Here is a 10,003-nt window from a genome sequence, read left to right on the forward strand (position 1 = left end):
TCAGAGTGCTTTGCATTGTCAAACACAAGTTACATTGGGACACCAAAGCATACAATGACATGCTTAAGGAAAAATCGGGCTACCATGTCATTGGAACAATTGAATGTTAGCATGGTTTCATCCCATTTGGTAAAGTAATTGACATGCACAATGATATACTTATGACCCCTAGTAGATGTAGGGTTTCACTCCATAAAATCAATCCCCCATTTACAATATGGTTTGACGGTGATGACAATGTGGAGTGCTGCATGTGGTGAACATATTTTGCATGGGAAGGTTTGAAAACTTGCACACTGCTTGACCACTTCAATGCAGTATTTGAATAAGGTGGGCCAAAAGTAGCCAGAGTGAATTATTTTTAGTTTGGTGGCCATGCCAGATACGTGGCCACTGTTGAAATATGTAACTAGGTTTGGTCGTCATAATGACATATTGATGCAAGAGCATGAAGCTCAGAAGAATCATTGTATTTTAGTAAACATAGGGGGTTCTTGTGTTTTAAGGAAGTTGGTTTCCTATTGCTGAATTAATGTAATTATTAAGGTTTTGAGTGGTTTTTGTGAGAGAAGTTAGAATAGGGATTTAATTAAGTATAGTGAGGCATATTTTTAAATGTTCTCAAATGTAGGAGAACATGAGAGATTTAGGATAGTTGAGAGATTGAGAGGTTTGAGCATTAATTGTAAAACTTAGATTAGGAGTTAGTTCAAGATTTTGTGGATTAGAGAGGATCCTTAGAGATAAGGAAGAGATTTTAGCATTTTATTGAGAAGGTTATGGATCTAAACCAGGAATTGGTTATAGAATCCTTTTGTATACATGTAATCCTAAAAGGCATAGTTAGAGGTTAGCTAGTTAGTCAACTTAGTTAGTTAGGGAGTTAGAGTGTGAAGAGGTTGATTGTAAGCCTATATGTAGATTGTGAAACAGAGGCCACTGATTAGAATATTAGGCTAGAGAGAGAGAGATACTCTTATGTAAATATTTATTTATCAATACAAAGAATTCAATTCTGAATTGTGTGGTGTGTATTGATTAATGGAGTTATGAATTGTGTGTGAATTAGAAGTTTCTGCATAGTATATGTATGCAGGTGAAGTTCGAGCAGAACACAGAGAAGAAGGGGAGTATGTAGGATCGGGGTTTGATCGATGAATCCGATCAAAGGATCCAAGTGAAGTTCAAGGATGGCAGTGGATAATAGCATGCGGAGTTAAGCTCAGAAGGAAGTTGTGATGTAGGACATCTAAAGACTGAAACCACAGAAGAACACTGAGAAATGGAATAAACCCAAAGTAAAGAGAAGAATGAAGAAGTGAAGTGTCGATGCACAGCAACCATTGGTTCATTTAGATCGCCGAATATTAATGGCAGAAGAAGAATAGCGGAGTAATATATATGGATCGTCAGATCGACAGATTTGTTGATCGACAGTGATTAGCAATTGCGAGGGTAGTAGAGTATGGATTTCCTTGATCGTGGTTGAAGTCCCGCACTCGCTCCTAGCTGTCGATCTCATAGTCAACCGCTTACGTCATAGTCAATTGTGGGGGTAAAAGGTGTTTAGCGCTAGCTTAAGTCCCACAAACTGTAGATCTTTTATATCTAACGATCATCATGCGCCAATCAACTCATGCAATAGTCAAGGAAGAAAGGCGGGTTTATCAGCAAAGTTGTTTATCGGGAAGTGAAAAAGTGGTAAGTGGTAATTCGGGATGCTCACCCGCTTCCATTTAGCAGACGACACGTAGGACGTCGGACGAGAGAGGAAACCGCTTTATCAGGTAGATAATCCTCGTGCAAGTGAACCGGCCGATATTGTTGTTAACCATTGGATCAAATGGGATTTGATCAAATGGTGGAGGATTGTTGATTAGTTTCACATCGCAATATTTCATGAGTGAATGAACCTTGGCTTAAGAAAATGCGATTTGCAATGTGCGATGTATCATCAACCGTCGAATTGAGGGTTGAGATCAATGGTGGAGATTGAAGCCGATAAGGCTTGGGCCTAAGCGAACCTGATATGTTATCAACGCAGGTTAAGTTCATTTGAGTTCTAGTGGACGAATGGGTTAAGTTGTGATATAATGCGACAACCATCGATCTAATAGAGTGAAATCAACGATGTAGGATGAATGCGATAAAGGTAGAGCGTCGGGAAATGTGCAAAGACCGTGGAAAATTGGAAAGGTAAGGTTATGTGTGTTTTATGGTATATTTCTATTATATGAGGTTATAATAGAAATAAAACGAATGAAAAGGTTAAATCAAGTTAACCAAAGTTAAGAGTGGGGTTTGGTTAATATGCACGGGATATAGAATTAAACCTTGGTTTAAGAAGGTTTTCACCATGGAGCGGGTGATTAAGGTCTGAGACTAGTGACATTCAATTTAATTTGCATAATGTGGGTATTGTTGGCTTAGCCTGGCATCATTTTGGTATCGGAGCAGAATTGTGGTTGAAACATTTGGTGTCAAAGCAGCACAAAGAAATTTTGTGTGAAAATTTCTTTGAGAAAATTTAGAATAGAGTTATGTTTTAATATGTATATGCAGGCAAGTGGAGATCAGATTCTAATCTCACAAACAGTAGGCACACAGAGATAATGTGTAGTATAATTTATAGATGCAAGGAAACAGAGGACAATCCATTCAAAGTGCAGGTGAATGTAGAACAAGATCATGAAAAGGTCTTGAAGGTGAGATGATATGTTTTGTTTTAATTTGATTTGAAGATTAGAGAGTTGTGGTTTTTATATTGATGCACAAGTAGCATCATAAGAAGGTGAGAAGATTGCAGCAACCTAGAGCAAGCAGCATTTAATTGGTTCCAAAGGAAAGAACCAGAGAAATGCTAAAAGACTAAGCTCAGAGGAGAGAAGTTTAGTGAGGCATATGTAGCAAGAAGGAGACTTGTTAATGCAGAGGTATTGTTGCAACTCACAAAAGAAATTCCACAAAGGATGTGGGTAGAATTGCTAAGTAATGAAGGAAGTTGATAAGACTTTCTAAGTGAAAGAAGAGGTGGTCAGAACCAAGTATTTCATTGTGATTGAAATACAAGAGGACAGTTGTGAACTTAGAAGGTGCAGATGAGTTGAAGCCTAGAAGGAGCAAAGAGAAGTGCTCAAAAGAGGTTCCAGAGATAGAGAGCCAAGTGCTTGCCAAGATACCAAGTACAAAGGAAAGCTTGGTGAGTTAAGTGGCAGCAGGGAGGACTTGGTGTTGTAGAGGCTTTAATGCAGCTCATAGTGAGCGAGTGAAGAACTCATAGAGAGGGAGAAGATGACTACTGATATTCATAGCAGAGGTTTTGAGGAAGACCACAACAGAAGAAAAGTGAAGAAGGAGGATGCCAAGGCAAATGGCAAGAGAATGAGTCAAGAGGAGCTTGACAAGGAAATTGCAGAGTTAAAAAAACAACTCGATGCATTAAGGAGGATACTCGAGGAAAACCAAAGACTAGGTTCATTATTAAAGAAGAAGCCATTGAAGTGGCATAAGTTACAGAAAAGGCTACAACATACGCAAGTAAAATGCCTGATGGAAAAACTTAGAGAAGCTGAGTTGGAAATGGAAGTGTCTATTTGTGAACTAGAGCAGGGTGAAGTTCTGGGTGAAGAAGAAGGAATTATTGATGATTTTATGAACTGTTGGACAAATGAAGACCAGCAAGTGAATGTAAAACCATATATTGTTGAATCTAATAATTTTGATGTGATTACAAGTTTTGTTGAGGATGAACAATCTTTTGAAGCTGTCAAAAGTATGGAAGAGTATCTTTCAGAAGATAAAAACTCTGAAGTAAAGAATGATGGAGAATGTCTCTTGAATGAGAAAAGCAATGAATTATTGTAGTAGAAAGAATTTAGTAATACATTGATGTTTGAAGCTGTGAGAACACACGGAAAAATTATTGTGAAAGGAGATGAAATTCAGTCTGAAGAACTGATATGTGAAGCAACAGTTGAGACTGTTGAACCTTGTAATTTTCAAATTGATAATTTGTGTATAAATGCAGGAATCATAAGTAATGATGAAGTGCTTATGAAATGTCACAGAGAACTTGAATTGGTAGATTATTTGTTGGGAAATTCAGAGTATGACAGTGTGATTGTAAAGGAAGGAGTTCACTACAATGGACAAGAGTAGCAAGACATCATTAGAGAAGATGATGTGGAGGGGAGACTAACTGATAGTCTTCAGAGTACATTAGAGAATACTTGAGAGAATACTTTAAAGAGGTTGAATCCACATACTGATGTGTTGATAGAAGAGGAGAAATCAGAGCAGCATACTGAAGTGTTGCCAAAGGAAGAAGAGGCACTGAGACCTTATGTTTTTTATGTTAATAATTGTTTTGTGAGTGCAGGTTTAGTTGCAAATGCTGGAGGAAATTTAGCATAGATGAGCAGCCAAGTAAAGATGGTAGAAGAGGATTTTGTGGAAGAATTTAATCCATGGAATAGAGATGTTCAATTGCTGGAGAAAATGCTCAAAATTTAGGATTCCATGCAGAAACAGATAATCATGAAAGAGGGTAAGGATGGAAAAGAGGCAGAAAAAGTAAGAATAAGCAGAAAAAGGGTAAGAGTAAGAATTCGACAACTTCAAAGAGAAGAACAACAGTTTGAAGAGTTAGTGAATAGCAGCAACAACCTGATACAAAGAGAAAGAGGGAAATGATAGCAGGAAGGATGATCAATCAGAACTTGAACCTGATTGACAAGGAGAGGAAGATGAAATAGAAGACAGCAGACATACAGCAGTAGCAAAGGTGCAAAGCTTTCAGACAACTACAAACTAAAGTTTGAGACCCTAGAGGTTGTCTATTAACACATGAGGACACATGATTAGGAGATCATGAATGATTTCAAGCTTGGGAGTCTGATTCAGGAGCATTCAGCTCAGAAGAATCATTGTATTTTAGTAAACATAGGGGGGTCTTATGTTTTAAGGAAGTTGGTTTCCTGAGTGTTGAATTAATGTAATTATTAAGGTTTTGAGTGGTTTTTATGAGATAAGCTAGAATAGGGATTTAATTAAGCATAGTGAGGCATATTTGTAAATGTTCTTGAATGTAGGAGAACATGAGAGATTTGAGAATTAATTGTAAAACTTAGATTGGGAGTTAGTTCATGATTTTGTGGATTAGAGAGGATCCTTAGAGATAAGGAAGATATTTTAGAATTTTTTTGAGAAGGTTATGGATCTAAACTGGGAATTGGTTATAGAATCATTTTGTATAAATGTAAGCCTAAAAGGCATAGTCAGAGGTTAGCTAGTTAGTCAAGTTAGTTAGTTAGGAAGTTAGAGTGTGAAGAGGTTGATTGTAAGCCTATGGATAGATTGTGAAATAGAGGCCACTGATTAGAATTTCAGGCCAGAGAGAGAGAGATACTCTTGTGTAAATATTTATTTATCAATACAGAGAATTCGATTCTGAATTATGTGGTGTGTATTGATTAATGGAGTTATGAATTGTGTGTGAATTAGAAGTTTCTACATAAGTATATGTATGCAGGTGAAGTTCGAGTAGAACACAGAGAAGAAGGGAAGTATGTAGGATGCGGGTTTGATCAATGAATCCGATCAAAGGATCCAAGTGAAGTTCAAGGATGGTAGTGGATAAGAGCATGCAGAGTTAAGCTCAGAAGGAAGTTGTGATGCAAGACATCTAAAGACCGAAACCATAGAAGAACACTAAGAAATGGCATAAACCCAAAGTAAAGAGAAGAACGAAGAAATGAAGTGTCGATGCACAGGAGCCGTCTGATCATTTAGATCGACGGATATTGACGGCAGAAGAAGAATGACGGAGTAATAGATCTAGATCTTCAGATCGACAAATCTATTGATCAACGGTGGTTAGCAATTGTGATGGTAGTAGAGTACGAATTTCCTTGACCATGGTTGAAGTCCTGCACTCGCTCCTAGTCTTCGATCTCATAGTCAACCGCTTACGTCATAGTCAACTGCGGGGGTAAAAGGCGTTTTCAATCGATGTGCTAGTTTAAGTCCCACAAACCATAGATATTTTATATCTAATGGTCATCACGCACCAATTAGCTCATGCGATAGTCAAGGAATAAAGGTGGGTTTATCAGGAAAGTTGTTTATCAGGAAGTGAAAAAGTGGTAAGTGGTAATTCGGGGTACTCACCCAATTCCATTTAGCAGTTGGCACGTAGAATGTCAGAGGAGAGAGGAAACTGCTTTATCGGGCAGGTAATCCTCGTGCAAGTGAATCGGCTGATCTCGTTGTTAACCATTGGATCAAAATGGGATTTGATCAAATGCTGGAGGATCGTTGATTAGTTTCGCATCGCAATATTTCATGAGTGAGTGAACCTTGGCTTACAAAAATGCGATTTGCGATGTGCGATGTATCATCAACCATTGGATTAAGGGTTGAGATCAACGGCGGAGATTAAAGCCGATAAGGCTTGGGCCTGAGCAAACGTAATATGTTATCAAAGTAGGTTAAGTTCATTTGAGTTCTGGTGGACGAATGGGTTAAGTTGTGATACGATGCTACAGTCATCGATCTGATGGAGAGAAAACAACGGTGGAGGATGAATGTGATAAAGGTAGAGCGTTGGGAAATGTGCAAAGGTCGTGGAAAAGTGGAAAGGTAAGGTTAAGTGTGTTTTAAGGTATATTTATATTATATGAGGTTATAATAGAAATAAAATGAATGAAAAGGTTAAATCGAGTTAACCAAATTTAAGAGTGGGGTTTGGTTAAGATGCGCGAGATATAGAATTAAACCTTGGTTTAAGAAGGTTTTCACCATGGAGAAGGTGATTAAGGTCTTGGACCAGTGACATGCAATTTAATTTGTATAATGTGGGTATTTGTTTGGTCAATTTAGTGTGTCCTAAATTGATATATAAATTGTCAATCCGGGTGTTGTAAGCTGCTGAAGTGAGGTGCACTATATATGCAAGATAACTGATTTCTTACTTCTTTGTCGTTTTTTATTTTTGGTTTGTTTTTGGGTTTATCTTTTGTTGATTCCCTAATGTGAGATGACAATTCTAAAAGTCAAGTATGGATATAAGTGTTCAAGGCAATGGTGACCTTTAAAATAATTTCCAAACTTCAAAGTTTTCAAAAAGGTTTCCAAACTTGCAATGATGAAATCAATTCCTAAGAGAAAAATAAAAATGTACCTAAATTCTAATTAAACCAAATAGTGAGCTAGTGACTATGAAACCCAGTATCCTTGCTGCTGTATAAAAAGAAACTGAACTCAAAGAAATTCAAAAACTGCAAACAAAGTAAACTAAATCATATTACATCAACTCATATTCTGACCCCTCACCATTCGACTCGCTCTGGCTATAGGAGGTAATCATAAACAAATTGAGCAATCTGATATCTAATTTGCATAAAATGAAACTAAGATCAAACTATGCATTCATACTTCAATCCCTCACCATTTGACTCGCTTTGGCTATAGGAGGTAACTGAAAATGATATGAGTAATCTAATCACTAACTTGCAGAAAAATAAACTAATATCAAACTACAAATTCATACTTCAATCCCTCACCATTTGACTCGCTCTGGCTATAGGAGGTAATTGAAAATTACATGAGTAATCTAATATCTATCTTGCAGAAAAGTAAATGAACAAAACAAAACTGAAAGAAATAAACAATGTTGGAATTAGAACTAAGAAAATAAATCAGCAGAAGGACAAGATAATTCCATGTCATTAGTCATTAAAAAGCTATGTTCAAATGCCCGGGCTGTCTATTAGAACCTGAAATAAAGACACTGATCAGTTAGCAGTATTAGAAAGCATAAAAAAACTATGGACAACAATCAACATGAATACCATAAGCAGTGTAATATATACAAACAAACAATTATGGCATCGGGAACGTAAAGGAAGAAAGCATGAAACTATACAGAAATTACAGAACCTTGGTGTGTATAGGGGCCCTCTGCACAACCTCGGCCAATCAACAATCAACCACGAATTGAGCTTAAAAACAGTGTCTTCTCATGTATTAAAATGCAGTCATAACATAAGGATTAAGTCACGGCACAGTGGGCTTGTAAAACAGTCAAAATTACATTCAAAAAGCTAGCTAATATGCGTATGAGAACGCTTTATTTATAACAGAGGATGACACAACTACTTCCTAAAATCTGCGCTGATAAACAGACACGTGAATAACCACATCCGGAAATCTAGCATGATGGTAGCCATGACAATTAAATCCAAGGAGGGTGGCTGTTAGATTTGGTTCATGGAGCAGTCCACAGGTGTTAGCACGCCTCCTGAGATTTAGGAATTTGCCACGCAAGTCTTCACGTGGTGAAAAACAGAGTTCTGCCATCGTAAAACTCTTAGGTTGACCACCACTTGACTGTCTTTGACCACGGCCTTCTGTGAGGGATTCGGCTGAACCAAGAGGACACGTTACATGTCCACATCATTTGCAACTTGCCCATGTGGCCGGATTCTCCTGTAGACACCTGTAACATAGACTTCAACAAAAAGGCCGCGGAAAGTTGAGCTGGCTGCGGAAAGTGACAAGATTCTACAGCTGACTGAGCAAAAATATAGATCAAACAGCAATCACAAGACATAGTTAGGAAACGATTTTATATGCTCTTTTTAAACTAATATGCAATGATTTGAGAGCTTAGGAGGTTCAGGTAATTGGAAAAAAAGGCTAAAAAGGTGTATAGGGAAGATGCAAGTTTGGGACTCAACATACCCCCACTGTGAAGGTGTTGCATGTCCTCATGCAACCAAAATTTTGGTCATGCTCCTTTAGTCCATGTGTTCTGATGCCTCTGCTAGTACATCTAGTCCTCTTCTCTTCTTTCTTGGTGCTACTACCATTCTGGGCTTCCTTATCAAACATCTGAATTTGAGATTGATTAATTCCCTGCTCAACTTTCTACACTTTTTCTTTAATTTCTTGTTCTTTTTCTGCCACAGTCCCAGATGTAGCATAGTATTATCATGAATGATTTTGTCCACTTTGCTTTGCTCCTTTAATGCTTCATTTTCTTGTTTAATGTGCCTATTTAAAACCTCCAATTCAAACACTTCTTGTTTTAAGGATTGGACTTGTGCTTCTTGTGTTATGTGAGGCAGAGTGGATGATGTGCTCGGGCCTGCAGCTGTCTTCTCTAAGGATTCGAGGTAATCATATACCTCTTACTGACTTGGATCTATTTCGGGTGTTTTCCTTGGGCTGACTTCAAAGTCTTGTTGAGGAGGAGGACTGATTTCTAATTCTGGCCGAGAAGGACTTACATCAACATCTGGAGGACTGGTTTCAATATTTGGTTGAGGATGAGGTGGACTACGGCCAGCTCGAGGTTTCTCGGGTATTTCCCACCCAAGTCGATGAAGTGGGGTCCTTTTACTTGTGTTTTCCTCCACTTTCCTCTAAGCCTGCTGCTTCTTCTTAAATACTGTGGGCTAGTACTCTCTTCTTCCATGCTCTGTTTTCCTTTTTCTTTCTTCTTGGCTGTAGCAGCTTGTTTTCGAAGATGCACTAGTCTCTCAGACAACACTTGATAGTCTTCCTCTATAGATGGCTCTGGTGATTGGTAGACATCTTCTATGTTCCTTTTTCCTTTCAATTTCCTCTGTTTTCTGTCCTTAGTTCTTTCCTCCTTCTCTTTTTGACCAACTTCTTTAGTTTTGCTAATAGGAGAGTCTTGGATTATGGCACTTTTTTCTTTTCTCCTACTCCTTCTTGGTGTCTTTGGTGTACTGCTTTCAGGTGCCTCAGATGGCTCTTGAAAGTAGTTTCTTACTAAAAGCCATTCCCAGGTATCTTTGTTTTTCTTCAATTGGTCTTCAATTAGAATCCTCACGAGCCCATGATGATATAAATGAGGTTCTATGTCTTCTATGTTCTTTTGGACTGTTGTGCTCATCTTTTTCAAGCTCAGCAATAAGAAATAGGGCAGATTAAGGGTTTGGTTCTCTAAGAAGTTCATCAATAACCTAGTATGATA

The sequence above is a fragment of the Pinus tabuliformis genome, chromosome 1_2 (genome assembly GCF_031772625.1).
Source record: "Pinus tabuliformis cultivar Carrire ecotype Pingquan chromosome 1_2, CPIR1, whole genome shotgun sequence".
Lineage (NCBI taxonomy): Eukaryota > Viridiplantae > Streptophyta > Pinopsida > Pinales > Pinaceae > Pinus > Pinus tabuliformis.